Source organism: Emydura macquarii, unplaced genomic scaffold, assembly GCF_026122565.2.
Source record: "Emydura macquarii macquarii isolate MOO-44397 ecotype Brisbane River unplaced genomic scaffold, CSIRO-AGI_Emac_v2 contig_1551, whole genome shotgun sequence".
In the NCBI taxonomy this organism is placed as follows: Eukaryota; Metazoa; Chordata; order Testudines; family Chelidae; genus Emydura; species Emydura macquarii.
Window position 1 is genome coordinate 24,951,619 of NW_027131688.1, and position 19,123 is coordinate 24,970,741.

The following is a 19,123-nucleotide window of genomic DNA, read 5'->3' on the forward strand; positions in this document are numbered from 1 at the left end:
AAACCATTGTCAGACCAGATCACGTGCCTGATTCAGTCCAAAAATTTTTCCTTTCTTTTTCCGCACCATGGTTTTACCATCTTGGTCTATATTATCATTGTATGTTTTCCAGGCTTTTAATATGCTGCTGTTTTTCCTAAGGTCTTTCTAATCCAAGCTCAGTCCAGGGCATAATATCTGAACAAGTTATATTATTACACAGAGACAAACAAAGGAATTGATTTTCAAGTGGCACAGAACTTGATAGAAATAGCTGAGTTCAAAAGACAGAGCCCTGAGGCCCTGATGTAGGTGCATAAGTGGAACTTCAGGACAGGATAACCTGTTGTGACAAAAAAAGGTGCTTACTGTAAAGTTCTTCCACTTCGACCTTTCTATTAGCGTGAAACAATACTCATAAACTTACTAATAAATACGGAGGGCTAAAATCAACCAGGTGTAAACCAGCATAACTCCACTCAAGTCTGCTGAGTATCACCCACTCAAACTGGGGCTGAATTTGGTCCAGAATGCTTATAAACAGATCAGTGTCCGCAACAGGAAGATGTGTTAATTAGGAGCAGACAAGGCACAGGGTAAATTGGATATGATCCAAGATAAGGACTAGCAAACCTCAAAACCTTCAGAGGCTGAATCTTAGTACATTATCTCTGATATGTGAAACTTGATTAGAAAGTTTAGATTGAAAGAATAGAAATATGAAAGAATAGATGTTATCATGAGGTTCCCAGTGTTTCATTTTTCCATACATCAAAAATAAAACCCAACCAACAGATACTTTCAGTCATAATGGTCTTTACATTAGATTAAAAGAACAACAAATACTGAAAAGTAACCACAAAAAAGAATACAGTGTGTTAGCTCTGGGATAGTCTGCACTCACCTGCTCACAAAATGGCTGCCTGGCTTCTCAGAGGCCTTAGCAATTTAAAGGTGTAATACAGAGAAAACAAATCCCATTTAAATGAGTGAATACCTCACTTCCCATACTTTCTGTTCCAAACAGCCCAGGATTACTTACTGTAAAATAATCCTGACTTTTAAAAGAGAGTAGGCAAAACAGACTTCTGCTGCCAGCCAGAAATAGCAAATACAGAAGTTCACAACAATGTAATGATGGTGGAGGGGACATTTTGATCAACCTTCCAAAAAGTCTGGTTTGAAAGGATAAGCAAAATTTTGCATCTTGCTTTATCTGAACTACTCTACATACAATCGGGGGGTGGGTGAGAAGGGAGAGAGTAGGGGAGGTGTAAGTGTGTGAGAGAGGTAGAAGACAAGAGATATCTTGCCATACTGAATCCTATTCTGCAAACCAGCCAGCTACATAAAGGGAACCCTGTATTAAAGGTTAAGTGTACACTGTATATTATCTTTTTAAAACAACAAGGAGAAAAGAAGAAGGAAAAAAAATGCTATGAAAGTTTAAAAGTGTGACCTCTGCAACCAGACATGCTGAGACTGGGCAATATTGAAGCCAGAAACAGAAAGGGCTGGATAAAAGGCTTTGTGATATGAATCTCTGTCTCCTGCCCTCAGCAGAAAGGCTTAAATATCTCCTTCTTGGACAAACAGATCAATACAAGCTTTTTAACATCTTCAATGAGAGCTCATTAATGCTCTCATGGTGTCCTCTTTTGTGCCCTGATGACCTGGTGGGAGCAGAGGAGGCTGAACTGCAGCTTGGTAATTATCACAGGAATAACACTTCATATCATCTCCTACTGAAATGTGAATTGTTTTCCTAATTATTCAGGACAGCAGCTAGTGAAAGTGCAAACTAATTGAAAATACATTATGATTTATTTGAGTATGTGCAATTGGGCCTATTAGTTTGGGTTAAATGTTAACCAATATGAATATTTGGTTTTGTCTGTTTGAAGAGCTAAATGCTGCGCTACTGAAATGCAGAAGCAGAACATTCTATTTTCCCCACATGACTCTTTCATTACATGTAGTTCTTAGCTTTTCTCATGCCATTGGAGTCATCTGGACAGTACCTATTTAAACACTGATATCCTACTTTGGGTCCAGGCCTTTGAAAACATTTTCAGATCTGATGAATGGGGGTGAGATGTAGGGTGTTGAATCCTGTTGTGCGAAGTTGTGTAACAGGTGAGAGAGAGCACTTATTAAAAGATCAATATACTGAATAATTGAATAAATAACATTTAACATGATTCAACAGTCTATGTGGGATTTTGTAAGACGACTGCCCTGTTTGCTTTTCACAAACTGATCTAATTGTTTATATAAAAGACTAAAACCATGCTTTAAATCAGATTTAGACTACTAGGCATCTATAAATTGCAGTATAATAATTATGATGCTCCAGTAAAAAAAGAATAAACACATACGCTTTTAGTCCAAAATGTTTTTTATTTAGATTAATGGAAGCACAGCAAAAAGAAAAAAGAAAAAGTTTCCATGAGAAAGCAGTGTGTGTATCTTCTCTGATTTACAGGTTGAGTAAAAAATACATAATGAAAACCAGCCTGCAGAGTTATTTGCCAAATAGGAAACAAGGTTAGGCCTGCATTTCGAAAGTGGCCAGTTGTTTTGGTTGACCCAATTTTGGAGAGTCTAACGTGAAACACTTTAAGGGGTCAGGTTTTCAGTAAGCAATAGGACGTCCGCCTTTGAGGTACAAAAACCAGGGACATCCAGGATGACCCTGAGCACATAAAACTGGACTGCTGGCAATGTGTACTGAGCACTCATAAAGATTTCCCATGACAGCCACCTCAAAAAAAGGACAATTCTGGGAAAACATAGACTGGTGGCAACCCTAGAAAACACAGAGCATCTGCCTAGGAAAATCAAACCCTTTTCAAGTGTCTTGAGCTGAGTACTTGGAAAGCTGAAGCCTCCAGAACCATGCATTGCTTTTGAAAATTTAGGCCACATAATATAAAATATATATTTAATTTATGCAAGACATGCTCTTTCAAGCACCTGTCTTGAGCAGCTTCTTCTTATTGCCTATACAGGTTAGGTTACCAAGACGCCAAGCTGTCACCACAGTACGTTAGTCTGAAAATAACGCAAGAGTCATAGAATTGGGAGATTTTGTTTCCTCTTGACAATTGGTGTCTAATTTGTTGGGTGATCTATCTGTCAACCAGCTACCCAATAGCTAAGCGTGATGCAGCACAAAGCCACTAGAAACAGTGATTTTTTTTAAAAAGTGCTGCACTGCTCTATTTTAGTCACATTCTATAATCCTGTTTTTAGTGCAAGAATTTAATTATACATATTTTCATCATTTCTTATATTCTGACATATTAATTAAGGATGCTCTAATTCAATTCCTGTGGCACTATTGGCCTAGTCTGTAAAAACATTTTACTGTTTTTGTACAAATATAAAAATGAAGAGGTAGGTAAAGGCAACACCTCAGGTTGCTGCCTACACGCTGCCGTTCCTTCTTGTCATTGAAATAGCAGGCTAATTATTTTATAAATAACGTGATAGATTCCCCCATCTGTACGGTGCATGGTGGCACTATTGCTTAATAAAATATACATGGGAGAATTGAATTCTCCGGGAGGCTCTTGGGCTGAAAAGTGTGTCTGTCTCTGGTGGTGGATATAGGACAACTGGGAAACGTCAATTTCTACAAGCTCCGAAAATAGTGACTGGTGTGATGCTTCTAAATTTTTACTATTATTTTACATGAGCTTCACCCTCCGCTTGCTACACTTTGCAAATGTAATGAAGCAGTGAACAATAACCTAGATGTGGCTAGTTGCTAGGGCCCTGCTGTAATTGCAAAGAGGAAGCACTGGTGTTTAGAGTAGGTGATTGAAAGTTAGGGCTTCTGTGCTAATCATCTAGCTCTACTACTGAATTCATATGATGGGATATATTCCTCTTACTGGCCCTGTGGGGGCTAAATAAGGCCAGGCAGGCCCAATCAATAATTAAGCAAGGAGCAGGGGAGAGATTTAGGCTGCGAAAGGGCCACTAATTGGAAGTAGGCTCAGCTGGACAGGAACAGGTGGAACCTGTATAAAGCCCAGGAGCTGGGAGCAGCAGAGGGGCTGCAGGGAGGCAGTTGAGGTGTGTGGGGATTATTGAGGGGAGTCCACAGTCCTCCCTGGGAGGAGGGAGGCTGACAAACCTTGAGGGGGAGCTGGGAAGGTAGGAGACGGCTCAGGGGAAAAGCAATAAGGAATAGGAGTGCGGACCTTCTGCTGATTAGAAGTCCCTGAGCTGGAAGCTGGAGTAGAGGGTGGCAAGGACAGAGTAGTGAAGGGAAGACTTCCATTTTGTATAGTGGGACTGTGATTTCCTCTCCTCTGGAAGGGGGAATCAGGTAGTGACCTGGCCAGAAGGCCTAGTCAGGAAGAGGAGGCTGTGGATCTACAGGGTGAGAGGATGATGGAAGAGACCCTGCCAAAGGAGGATGCAATGCTTGCCTAGAGCTAATCCCCAGAGTGACTAGCAGGAGATGCCACTAGCGGGGAGCGAACCCTGTGACACTCATGAGACTGTCGTCCCTTAATCTCAGTGCCTAAGTTTACTCAGCCTTATGTGAAATGGTTTTAATAATGTAAGGCTTAATTAATAAGTGATTACAAAGTGCTCTGAGATCCTTGAATAAGAATTGCTATAGGAGTGCCCAATACTTTGATGGTCAGAATTTTATCTTGGAGTTCCAATTCCAACCGCCAATATTTCAGATCCCAGGATTCAAGTTCAAGGCTGAGCTCTTCCAACTGCCTTATTGACTGTAATTGCACATTCCCATACAATTAGAAATATCTGACTGGTGTGTACAAATTGCAGATTTAAACATGAACATGTGCTAATACTGTATGGGTCTTTGCCCCCCTCTTGTGGCTGGACCATAAGAGGTTTGCAAGTCTGCTACTAGGCTAATGGATTTAGTCCTCATGCTTTTAGATCAAAATGTTCCAAGGATAATATCCATAGAGGAGTGTTAGCAATTACTAATACAAAAAAGTGACAGTACATGGTGCATGAACAGAGGTGCAGGCTCAGTTTGGCTTTTGTGCTTGGACCTCTTGTCCTATTCTGACAATTGTGTGTGCGTGGTTTTTCTATCCCTTTAAGCACAGTGAGCAAAATGCATGTTGGTTGATTGTCCAGTGAAGCTAGTAAAGCTATATCAGGTATCAGGGGGATAGCACTAATAAATGAGGAGCACAGGACTAGACCTGGTCAGAAAATTTTCATATAAGCAGTTTTCAGTTGGAAAATGACATTTTAATTGAATCCCCCCCACCACCACCCCTGAAATCCTAGCAATTTTTGATGAAATTTTCCATGAGAGGGAAATTATGAGTTTCAAGCAGTTCTACAAAGGACAATGTAGAAGTCAAAAATAAAAATATTCTGCCAAATTTTGAGAAAACAACAAAAAACAAGGAAGTGAAAGAGAGCAAAGATTCTGTGACATGTTCAAAAGCACAGTCACCCTGGATTGCTCTGTACTGGAAGCTGATCCAACAGCTGTAGAAGTTACTCAAACTATTTTTTCCCAACAATAACATACACCTGATAAGTATGGCAATGGGATCCCAAGGCTTCTGCTGCAATCCCTCATCCTCCTTCAGAGAACTGTGCCTAAGAATGACACAAACAAGGAACAGTCATTTAGCTGTTACCATTGGAAAGTCGTGTACTGGTTGTGAATTATTCCCTCAAGAAATCTTAGTAATCTTGACTATTTTTTGAATTTCTTAACATATTTTGATTTAAAGCCTAAATTAGGCTTAAGCCAGTGATAGTATGTCTTGAACCACTTTTGAAAATAAATGAGATGTGCTGATGCCGAAATGTTGGTAAAAGGGGATTAAGAAGACTAGGCTGCTTTCCACCCCAGTGGCTTTGCGTTACTATTAAGAGGGATGGATTAATATCAGATTTCTGGTATCTGGTTCCTCACTGATATTGCTTAATTATCCAGATAAGTGATCAGAGTTCAAGCATGAGTGACAACATAAATATAAAGAACATCATCTTATTTTTTTGAAAAAAAAAAAAGTGTTTATTAGGTTAAGCATCATAAAGATACAATTTTAAAGTACTCATTAAAGTTTAAATGTAAAGTAGTTTTTAGCTGCTCGGTTTTAGTCACCCTCTAGAAAGAAAAGTAGTGGTTTATTTATTCATTAACAGGCACTGCCAAGTGGCTTATACTCCAAAGCTTCCAATGACACTGGACTGCATGTTCCAGCTTTAAGTGTTTTTTTCCCCACCCAGTCCCCCCTATCCAATTATTCAATATTCTTCCTTTTTCATTCTCAACACCTCTATCTCAGCCCCTAGCCCTCAGCATCAGAGGGTGGGCCACTGAGCTTCCCTTGCCTCACATCAGAGGCTGAAAACATCTGGCCTCCCAGCTCAAGCGGTGGAGGGGAGGACCATAAATTCCCAGATGGCTTTTGAGCCCAGATCATCTGCATGGATGCTTTCTGTACTCACTGGGAATTTTATCCAGTAATACATTGTGTGTGTGCACGCATGTGTGTGTGTTGCGTGTGTTTAATATCCTCTTGATTCTAAACCTAGACTGGTGCTTGGAACTGATCGGCACTCTGACTACATGAGTCAGAGATTCAGTATTAAAAGTGGTTCAAGTGGAGTCTTTGGAGTTGCCTCATTATCTTTCCATCCTTGACTGGTTTTATTCATTCCTAAATCCCTGTCTCAAAGTCCCCCAATTGCCCCCAGAACAAATCTAAAAAGACACTAGGCCGTGCTCTTGAGATAGGGTTAGCAAATCCTTCCTTCTGGAAATCCTGTGTATTGCATTCTTGATCTCCCTAGCCTGCCATTGGATCAGGAGATTACGTCTGAGGGAGAAAATATCCTTCAGCTGTAAGATGGAGTATGGAACTTCTCTGTGGCTCAGGAGAGAAGAGTTTGCTTTACTTGGTTTCTTAAAAGGCATGAAAGATGAAAGACTCCTAGTGCTGGTCCCTCCACCGTATGTGGAAGAAAGAAGAGAGAACAATCTGCACCCTGCCACTAGGATAAAAAGCAATAGCTGGTAGGAAGAAGGAGAGAGAAGGACCAGTGCATTTAATTGGTGGCCAAATCTGAATATAACCTGCAACATATCTAGTCCTAGAACTGCTCTGCTCTCCTACCTGCTCAAACTATATATAAATCAAATCTAAATATCAGCTCCCATTCCCATTCCTAGAGGGTATATGATTAAAAAGTTATTTGCTGTGCTTAATTTTAATATTCGTTGTTCCAGACACCAGCCGGAGTGCAGCAAACGCTGTTCAACACAACCTGCATTCTTTGTGCACAGGGAAAGTGCTCGTCCTTCACAAACTGTATATTTCCCTTTCCTGTGTTCTGAATTTCAGTTGATGTGTCTATCTACTGCCATAGCTTGCTAGCCCTGCCTTAACAAATCAACCATGCCAGTTCCAAAACAGCAGCCTAACTTGTAACTAGAGTAAGCAAGACACAGCTGATACTGGGGAGTGGCAACAGACTTCATGCAGGAAGAGGTCAGAGCCCCTCCTGAAGAACAATATTGCCAATGATGACTCCAAACCTGAAAGGAACTGGTGACACTAACAACCCTCTCGCCTCTTCCTTCCCCTCCCCCTTCCTCTTCCTCCACTAAGCAAACCTGCTAAAAGCCTGAGATCAGTTTCAAGATAAATGAGAACTGAAAAATATGCAGCAGGTCTTAATCTTGAAAGCACCATACATTATGATACTACCCATGCCTCCCTAGCTCTAACCAGAACAGTGTCTCACATTTCTGTGAGAGGGGAGATTATTTGACAGCGACTCAAAGTTGAGAAGGTGAAAGTCATAATCTTGGTTCAAACACTGAGCCTGCCATGGGAGGAAGACTATTGCCAGAGGTCTACCACCTCCATCAGTGCAACAATGGGTGACTCCAATCCAAAGGCTAATTAAACCAGTTATTTTACATGGTGCCTACACTAACATCATGCACAGGGCAATAATTATTGACAACATATATACAGACTAATGGCTAGGCAATTGGAAAAATCATACCACAGAGTCAGATATAAACTTAAGTAAATGTGTTATTGTGGACTAACTGTATCCTCTGACTATACTGGTTATTTTAGTTAGGATATGTTAGGTATGGTTAGGTTAGGTAGGGAGAATCCTTCATGCCCTTCTCTTTATTGTATATTTCTCTCGTATATTTCAGCCCAAAGCTGAGTTCTTGCCAGAAAGTATGACCTATGTATGATCAACCTGATCGATTCTTGGATAAGAAACATCTAAGAAAAACCTTACAGCTGCAGCAGTGGTATTCTATCCACCAAGTTAATATGGTCTTAGCATGGGGTTAAGGACTTTTCTGAGATGGGAGGTGGTGATGTCTTTTTGGAGGAGACATACAGTAAAACTGAAGTCCTTTATTCACTTGTGGTCGTGTCTAGATTTGACATCACATCATGCTTTTACAAGAGTAGGTGTGTTAGTCCAAGGTGTCCTGACTAAATTGTAATTTGGGTAACTACCTTCTGCCTATCTCAATGCCCATTTACAGGTTTAGTTTTGCATGGTATTCTTCACTTTCTTCTGATCATAAACTGTTGTGCAGTATCTCACTCTACTATTATAGATCTACTGTGTTGCACCTAGGAGCATCTACATTACAGTGCTGAGGAAGTCTTTCCTGTCAAAAAATCTATGAAGGGTTCAGTGCTACCCTTGGTATACCGAATCATGCACGGGCAAGAATGAAACAGTACTGGCCACATGGCAAGGCCCTCTTGCTGATGCAAGGGCTGGGGCAGCTGTCCCGTGCTGCTGTGTGCTCTGCAATTCATCTTCCTAGTTCTCTGCAATAGAGCAGCATGTGCTCCCTTAAGTACCTACTATCAGTGTCAGCATCAACACAAAAATGTATAATACAATTATGACAAAGACAAAAAGGATTGCCTCCTGTAAGGATCCTTGTACCTTCCTATGGACTGGCTGGTGCCGGCCACTGGCAGAGATGGGCTAGAAGCCTAGAGGAATCATTGATCTTCTCCAGAATTTCAATTCCTACACCTCTATCTGTAAATAGGCTCACAGGTGTTTCCTTGGGAATCAGTCTAGTTCCCCAGCTCCCCTGTTTTGGTGCTTGAGATAGTGAGGAAGGCTGGAAGTTTCCCCTCATGGTTTTGAGGTGTGCTGTGTGCAGGAGAAATATACTGCTTGCACCCACTTTCTTCTGTTTCACTTGGACTCATCAGTTCCCCCCCCGCCCCCCCCCCCATTCCTCCCCCCCAAAAAAGCTTATACGACACTTTGGGTTCCTTTGGGATGAAAGTCACCACGGAAATATAAAGGATCATTATAGTTTCTTTCCCTTTTATTGCTAACTTTTCCGGCCTAACTATCTCGGCTGTAGCTGTAGCCCATTCTATTGATGTACTCTGTGGAAAGGTGGGCTGATGCCAAAATTGGGATATGCGTGCTAGCTATAGCCCCCTGCAGTTCGGGAACCCTGTTGCTGCAAATCCATCCACTATGTGCTGTCCGTTGCTGAGCATCACAGTCCTGCCTAGCAGGAGACGATAAATGGCCCTGCTCACGTGCAGGACAACAGCCCGCAGCATGAATTTTCCAACTCCAGAAGGATTTTGCCACTGACCAGTAGCAATGTGGTGCTGCAGACTTTCACAGAGGGAATGCCACTGGCTTCTCAGCTGTCAGTGCAGCTCTTATGCTCGTGTCCCTGCGCTGGAGGGCTGGAGAGAGCTCGGCGCACAGATCCCGGAATGTGGCCTTTCATATTCTGCAGCCACTGCTCACTGTCTCAAACCTGCATTACAATGCAATCCCCCCCACAGGGCTCATTTCTCACACACAGAAGTGTCTCTCCCCCATTTGCAGCGGCGCCATGAATGCCACCAACTACCTTGAGTTTTCACTATGTTTCACAGTTTTCTGTCCTCCACTAAATCGTCGTGTCTTCCTGCTGCGGTTCTTCCTGCAGCTCTGCAAAGACCAGAGAATCCGTCATCCTGGGTTTTCAAGACTCATGACAATAGTGCAGAGCTGTGCAGGCTCCATGCTTCTGTCAGAGATGGCAGACAGCATGAAGTGCCGCGGAGGCTTTTGGTATTTTTAAAAAGGTGAAAATTATGGTATATAGATGACAGAATGAAACGGAGAATGTTGCAGGATGAGAACGTGACCCCCTTGCTCCCAGTCACCCCTGCACAACTTGTTTCTGCCCCATCATGCACTGACAAAATTTCCCAAAAGACAGTGTGCCAGACCGTGGCAAGTTGCATACTGAAATCCTATCCATGGTGCATGGACTGTGCACTGAAGCAAGCAGTCATGGTGAGTACTTGCAGCTCTGACCCAAGGAGCCAAGTATGCATATACACAAGCGATATACTAACTGCAGCGGCTTTATGACAACATAACTTGCATTGGCAAGTTTGTAGTGTAGACATGGTCTTACACTCAATTTTGCATCTGCAAAATGGTATAATAGTACTTCCCTACCTCACAGGGGAAGAAGGGGCAGTTTGAGGACAAACATAAAAATGTGATGCACTCACATATAATGATAATGAGGCCATATAAGTATTTAAGATAGACTGAAAGCCAAAGGGATTTGACTTAAACCCTGTTTAAAACAAGTAAATACAAAAAATAGCACATAGAAATTTAGACATTAGCCTTTTTAACCCTTTGGGGAGAGTAGATACATACTGTGAATTATCTTCTGACACATTGATCGAGCAGCCTATCTGAAATATAAATATCAAAAGGCTGCCTGAGGAGCACATTACATATTTGTGAAAGTGCTGGGCTTGATTTTGCTTTCATTTACACAGTATAAATCAGAAGTAATTCCTCTGAGGTCACTGGAATAAAACCAGTATAAAGCAATACAAGGAACATGTAAATGCAGCTGTATTTGTAGCGTTTCAAGAAGAATCCTGTAATGAAAACTCCAAAAAGTCTCCTAGTGTCTGTCACTGTGAAAGAAAAGATTAAATGCATTAGTTTCCTTTCTGAGCAACTTCAGGTTAAAAAAAAAAAAGCACTTTCTCATAATTTATACAGTTATTTCCTTAATTGTTAATTTTAGCTAAGGCCAGCAGTTAGAGTGAAAGTTTGTAAGAAATGTCACAAAGTTCTTTTCAGTTTGTCTTGGGCAGTTTTCAAATCATCAGAATGACACTCTTTGAAAAAATTTGAGGGCCATTAAAGATTCAGAGCTCAGTTTGGAATACTGGACCAGGACTGTTGATGTTCAATAAGTCTTGGAGCACTGGGGAAGTTCCAAAAGACCAGAAGAAAGATAATGTACCAATAGTTAAAAAGGGTAAATGAGATGACCCAGGTAATTATAGGTCTGTCAGACTGATATTGATCCCAGACAAGATAATGGAGCAGCTAATACGGGATTCAATTAATAAAGAATGAAAAGAGGAGAATGTAATTAATGCACATCAACATGGGTTTATGGAAAATAGACCCTGTCAAACTAATTTGATATTTTTGATGAGATTGCAAGTTTGGTTGATAAAGGATTTTAGTGTTGATTTAATATTTCTAGACTTTTATGAGGCATTTTACTTGGTACCACACAACATTTTGATTAAAAAGCTAGAATGATATAACATTAATATAGCACACACTAAATGGAATAAAAACTGGCTAATTGATAGGTCTCAAAATGTAACTGTAAATGGGGAACCATCATCAAGTAGTGTGTTTCTAGTGGGGTCCCACAGGAATCAGTTCTTAGCTCTATGTTATTTAATATTTGTATAGATGACTGGCAAAGAAACATAAAATCATCGCTGATACATTTTTCAGATGACACACAAAAACTGGGAGAGTGGTAAATAATGGTGGTCAAGTCACTGATTCAAAGTGATCTGGATCACTTGGTAAACTGGGTGCAAGCAAACAATATGCATTTTAACTTGGCTAAATGTAAATGTATACATCTAGGAACAAGGAATGTAGATCATACTTACAGAATGAGGAACTCTATTCTGTGAAGAAGTGACTCTGTACAGAGATTTGGTGGTCATAATGGGTAATCAACTGAACATGAGCTCCCACTATGATGCTGTGGCCAAAAGAGTTAATGTGATCCTGGTATGTATAAACAAGGGATGCTCAAACAGGAGTAGAGAGGCTATTTTACCTCTGTAGTTGGCATTGGGGTAAATGCTGATGGAATACTGTGTCCAGTTCTGGTGCTCACAGTTCAAGAAGGATGCTGATAAATTGGAGAGAGACCAGAGAAGAGCCCATGAGAATGATTAAAGGATTAGAAAACACATCTTATAGTGATAGCCTTCTTATTGTTAAGCTCAGTAGATCGAGCTCCCTATTCTAAGAGGTGATTTGATTACAGTACATAATACTTACTTGGGGAACAAGTATGTAATACTGAGCTTTTCAGTCTAGCGGAGAAAGTTAATAACATGAACCAGTGGCTGGAAATTGAAGCTAGACAAATTCAAACTGGAAATAAGGCATACATTTTTAACGGTGAGAGTAATTCACCATTGTAACAATTTACCAAAGGTCATGGTGAAGTCTCCATAACTTACAATTTTTAAATCAAGATTGGATATTTTTTTTTCTAAAAGATATGCTCTAAGAATTATTTTGGGGGAAATTCTATGTCCTGTCTTATACAGAAGATCAAGGGCAACAGTCCCTTCTGGCCTTGGAATCTATGAATACACTTCTAACGTCACAAATCTGAGGTTTTTTTATATTTGACATTGAAGTACCATGGCAGTCATTTTAAGCAATTTTGGTGTATGGAGAGAAGACAGGGTAGCATGGAATAACCCTTGGACAGTCCCACATTCACATTTATAAAATAATATAGAGAGACATACCAAGTCAAGTGATGAAAAGAAATATAGGGTCAGACACTTAGCTGGTGAAATGGAGTTGTGCCAAGTTAAACCAGCTAAAGATCTGGTTCATCCACGCTAGTTCCATCACTAGAAGTAGCATAAGGATCCACACTAGGCCCTATGCCCAGTTGGTCTGGGTAGGGCTGAAGGCCAGTCTGAAGAACTGAGATAGCTGGCAGGTGAAGTGAAGCATCAGGCTCTAGACACTCCCACTGCAGCAAGCTGTAGTCCATAAAAGAGTGGTCTCCCATCACTTTGCAACTGCAGCCTTTACGCACAGCATTGAGGGAGCACAAGGAAGCTTGCACAGGGACTGACTGTATCCATGATGTATCTATTTTGTGGATAAATACAAGGCTTTGCTCTCCAGGACTATTAACCTAGCAACTTTCACAAACATTAAATTAACTGTAAAACAAACTAAAAACAAAATAAAAACTAAATGTATTTCTGTCCCCCAGCCGAGTTCATAAGCAACTCTAAAAATATCAGGAACATTTCAGTAAAAGACAGAGTTATTCCACAAAAAAACAGTAAGATTTATGTAAAAGCAGCTGCAAGAAATCTGGCAAATCTAATCTCTCTCTAAGTGTGTTTCCATATCTTGTATTTCATTTCCACACATCGGGGCCAGGTGCTTCGTTGGTGTAAAATCAGTGTCAAAATTGGCCTATGATGATTTACTCCAGCTGAGGATCTGGCTTTGTGTGTGATTAGTTATGGTGCTGTTTCTTTCTATTAGTATACCTATTGATGTGCTGTTTTGTGGCTCTACAAGCTTTCTTAATCAGTAAGGGTGGGATTTACATGGCATTACACCCCTCTGAATATGCTGAAGCCTGTAAAAGGCTCTCCCCAAATCAGCTTTCCATGGAGATGGAGGGAGGGTTGTGTGGTGTAGAAAGCAGACACATTTTTCATTGAAACTGGTTCTAAATAAATGAATCACCACTTAGTCATCCTCTTTGAAAAACAGGAGAGAGTCTGCAAAATGAGCACATCTTTCACCCCTTCATAAGGGCTTACTTGGGACTGGGGGAATGTTAAGGGAATAATATATCATGCAGACCATATTTTTTAAAAAAATAATTCCACTTTATAAATAAATGCAAAGCAGCAGAAGAAAAGCATCATATTATGAATAGACACCCTTGAAAATAAATTTCAGAAGTCTCCAGAGAGCTTGAGAAAATAACTAGCATGCACTGCATTAAGTGGAAGGAGTTTCCCTAAGGGAATCAAGGGATCAGAGATATCCTGTCTTGGTTAGTCTTTGATAAGTTTGCATCTGTGTTTTTTTTACATTGCTGGTAATAAATTGAGAGCGGCTTTGTTACTCTGGGCAGGGGAGAGGGATGGCAAAATTGTTTCTTGGGCTTTGGATGGTAAAAATGATTGATTGTATTGGGATTACATTAGCACAATTTCACAGCTCCATTCGAATTACATTGAGGGAAACAGAACTGGGGGGTTCTCTTTCTCTTCTGTTTGACCTCATCATGTACACCCTAGCAGAAACCCTCAGAACTACTTCATGGATAAAAGGAATCTATGCCAATGAAGCTAAATATAAAGCATGACTTTTTGCAGATGTCCTATTAATGTTTTTGACAGACCAGGAGACATCACCCAGTTTCTCAAATATATTAAAAACATCTGGAGATATGTCAGGTTATGTTCATAAATCAAAACAAATCAGAAGTCTTGGGGGTAGACAAGGGAAAGTCTGGAAATTAAAGAGTTCCTCTTTAAGTGGATTGCAGAATCTATTAACTGGCTAGTCACAAAACTACAGCCAAGTCTGCATCATCATTTTTAAAAATGTAATATAGAGCCATTACTTATTATTTATTTTTTGTAATAAAAATCTAGAACTACCTGGAAAGTACCAAGTCTCCCTTTTGGAATGAATTGAAATTATTAAAATGAGCATGCTTCCTAAAAAACATGTACCAAGTGCAGCTGTTTCTTCCATTTTATTTTAATTTTAAGAAAGAGAATGTAGCCGCGCAGTCAATTCCCCTCTTTCCCCTTTCCACCCAGAAATTCATTCAGACAAACAAAAAGTTTCTTCTCTCAAAAATAAAATCCTTGAAAAGCAAATAAACATCCCAGTCTTGATTGGGCTATAGAACCATGTCTAAAGTGAGATTGTAAACCTATCCATTTAAAACATCCTGCTTTGCTTCCTGAAAACTCCCATGGCAAAGAATAGGAGTCGGTGAATGATCAAGACTATAGGGCACAACTCCATAAATTACTCACCTGAGTATGTTGGAGATAGACCCTGCTCTTCGCTCTTAACATGTATAGTGTATAGGCAGGCCTGAGAAGAGCTAGAGCTCAGTGCCTAATCTTCCCCACATTGAAGTCCATCAGAGTTTTGCCACTGACTTTGCTGGGAACAGGATGAGACCTTTAACTGGAGAAACACAGAAGAATGTATTCCCAAAATATAATGCTACCAGTTAACCCAATACAAATCCAGAGTGAGTCAAAGAATTTGAGCCTTCTTTTCCAGACTAACCAATGAAGTTCTAAAATTAAACAAAATCCTCTGTAGTTACATTAAAAACAGGGAAGGAGACAGAAAAACATTATAAATTAAATTGGACCATCTCTCTACCGACCACAATTCTTTTCAGAATTTTCACTTTTGCCTCCAGACCAGTTATTGTAGCTTGAATTTCTCCTCACTTGCATGGATGTAAAAGGTTCAGTTGCAGGTTGAAACATTGTTTTGACCTTTTTGGAATAGAATATTTCAATTTTTAATTTCACAGTGACTTATTGTTTCAATTTTCACATTATATAATATGAAATAAGAAAAGTCAAAATCAGAATGAAAAATTTCAATTCTATCAGACAAAAATGTGTCCATTGACCACAAACAATTCCCCCCTCCCTCCCCTGAATTTCATTTCATAGGAAATTTGTTTTGTTTTCGTTCCATTTTGAAATGGAAAAAGATTAAAAATTATGAAAATGTCTGTCCAATGAAAATTCTGGTTCCTGCAAAGCTCTATTCGTAGTGTAAGACTAGTATAAATGAGAGGAGAATCAGGATATATATCTCATCCAGTCAAATACTGACAAATACTTAGATAGCAAGGAAGCCATTTAAATCTCACCCCTAGAAAGCCCACTTATTTATATGAATCCAAAACCACAAAAATAATTGCAGTATGTTATAATTTACTTAGAAACCAGAAGTTGTATAAGTAGCAGAGAATGAAAAATGAAACCTCTACAGAACTCTAAACAGATTAATAACATATTCATATAACTGTCATTGTACATGAATTATTTCACTTTATATATAAAATATCACACACAAAAATATTCCTAAATATTTATGTAGTAAATGTGAGAAAGAATATATCATATCTTTCAGCTATGTCTTGCAAACATTTATTCACATGAGTATCTTTATTCATGTAAGTAATCCTATTGAACTCAATAGGAGTAAACTGGAGAGGGAAAAGTCCCATACTATGCAAACATATTTGAAAAGTTATCTGGCATACACTGATTCCAAAGCTACATGTATATCTTCCCTTTTCTTTGGTGTACCTACTCTCAGGGAGAAATTCTGGAAGTCAATGGGAAGTTTTGCAGTTGATTTAAGAGGGCCAAGATTTCACCCTGGCATTTCTAAGAGACTCATACAAATACTAATAATATACCAGAATATAATGTGATCGTGGTCCACACCACCATATTACATATTTCTAACATGCACCTTCATGCTTTCTCCTATGCCACCTCTTATGGAAGGAAGAAGCTCTTCAATGCCACTACATTATCTTCCTTTATACCTCCTCTTAAAACACACCTGTCTTATGATGCCTACAGAACACTTGACAGTGGTTAGGCAGTTGGTGTGCTACATGACCACTGCTTATTACATGAATCATAACTATCTCATTGTTCCCTTGCTCTCTGTTTTTTGTAGCCACCTGTTGTTTTTTGTCTTATACTTAATTTGTAGATTTTTAAGGGCAAGGAATCATCTTTTAATTGCATACACTAGCACCACATGGCCCTGATCCAGGCCGTGAGATACTACTGCAACATAACCACCACAACAGTAATGATAACAGTGACAATAATAGCAAATGTAATTGGATCATTATCACAGAATACTGTAGTATTTTTACAAGCTTCCTAAGGGTGTAAATGGCTTGGAACAACTGCTGTGTGTATATGTTCCTATGTGTAAATGTGATCAATAATAATAAAAATGCAATTGTGTAGGAAAGCATCTCAGAAAGTTTTATCTCCTAGACAATTCTCACCAAACAAAAGGAGCTGAAATAGCCTAGTTACAAGAATCCTCTCCTTTCTGCATTGTGACAAGTCTCATTCTGAATCTACAGGCTTTAAAGGAACCTGGATCCAGTATTTCATTCCCTGGGGAAAAATTATTAATGCTAATCCTTGTCTTTGAACACAGCAACCTTTTGATTGGTGCAACTGAGCTCCGTTACCTCACTGTTTCACTTTTCTATGTCTATCACAGCATCTTGTAACAACGTAATGCATCTGTATTCATGAACCTCAAGGGTCAGAGTATTAATATGTTAGTACTGTGCCAATTTGCCAATTATGCTTTTTTATAGAGTCTCAATTAATTATGCTGGAATGTTTTGATGTCAGACTGGATATTATTGCTGTATATCTGCAATGCCAGATGTTCATAAGTAGACAGAAATGACAGAGTTTAATGGCATTTTGGTTAAAATATTTGGGTCTGAGTTTCACAAATGGCCTCTGGTTTCATAGACACCAAATTACAAGTGCCAATATTAGCATTTCCTGATTGCATCTGTAAAGTGAATAATTAGACTGCCAGGGCCAGATACTGTGTTGAAGGTGAGGGTGCAAAGAAGGTCTTAAATTAGTCTTTCTCTTTCCTGGTCCTAAGCCAGTCTGTGACAAGCCAGTCCAATTTAGGGCAGCCTGAGGGTGACAAAAGACCATTTCAGAAGCCAGGGATCAGTAGGGTGTTGAAACTATGGTCTCTTCTCTTGGCCATGTCACCTGCAGGGACCAGAGGGATGAAGTAGTATAGGAGTTGCTACAGCAATTCTACACCACCTGAGGATCCCCTTAAGGAGTAACCATCTTTAGGGCAGCTTTACATCAGCAAAGTGGTACAGGAAGGAGAGGTTCTGAAACTGGGGAGCAAGGTGTGAAGCAAGTTCTCAATAGTTTGGAGCTAGAAAGGTGGTATCTTGGGTTGGCAGGTCTGAGTGAAGGGAATAAGCGAATGGGGTAAGTGAAAGGAATGGAGTAAATCAGAAGTGTGGGTGAATGATGATGGTGTGCGGGAAGAGAGTACCAGCAGACACAAGGGTAAAAGCTAGGGGTGAAGCTGGGACTAAGAGAAAACTGAAGGGGTGATAGAGAAATACATGTTTTACTGTAATGGGTCTCAGTTTTTGTTCTGAAACAGAGAGGTAGGAAGGAGAGGGAAGAGTTTGTGTTCCCTCTAGTCTTTGTCACCTCCCCCACCTCTCCCCAAAACCGCTTTCATCACACATATGTACCTCCCTCGAAGTCCCAGTTTTTCACTTAGGTTATATCTACACTGCAGTCAGAGGTGCGATTACAGCATGTGTAGATATACCCAACCTAGCTTTAATCTAGATAGCATGAGTATTAACAGCAGCAAAGCCATGGTAGCAAAGGTTAGCTGCCTAAGTACAAGCCCTCCAGGAAGCCTGGGTACCTACTCGGTTGGCTAGTCTATGCTGCAGCCCGTGATTCACTACTATTGGTGCCTAACATAGCTACGTTAAAGCTAGCTCAGCTAACTGTACATGTGCTGCAATTACGACGCCAGTTGTAGAGTAGGCATAGCCTTAGAAAAACAGAGAAGACTTGAAGGCAATGGGGCATGGGGCTCTGGTGCCTGCAGACTTCATCACTAGTTCTAGGTTGCCTTTGTAAGGCTAATAGAGAGTTAAGAGGAGGACTTTGAATGACAGTTTAATTAGTCCACCTGCCCCGTGTAATTACATTGAAGCAGATTCCCTGAAGAGAGAAAGCAGGAGAGAAGCAAGATGGGAATGTTAATAATAAGTAACATGGCTGAGCAGGGTAATCAGTTATACGAGGCCTAAACCAGAGCCCACTGAAGTCAAAAGACTGCCACTGATTTCAACTGGCTTTAGATCACCCTGTAATGAAGCAGGAAATGGTTGAAGTGGAGAACAGGCAGAAACTAGAGAAGGGAA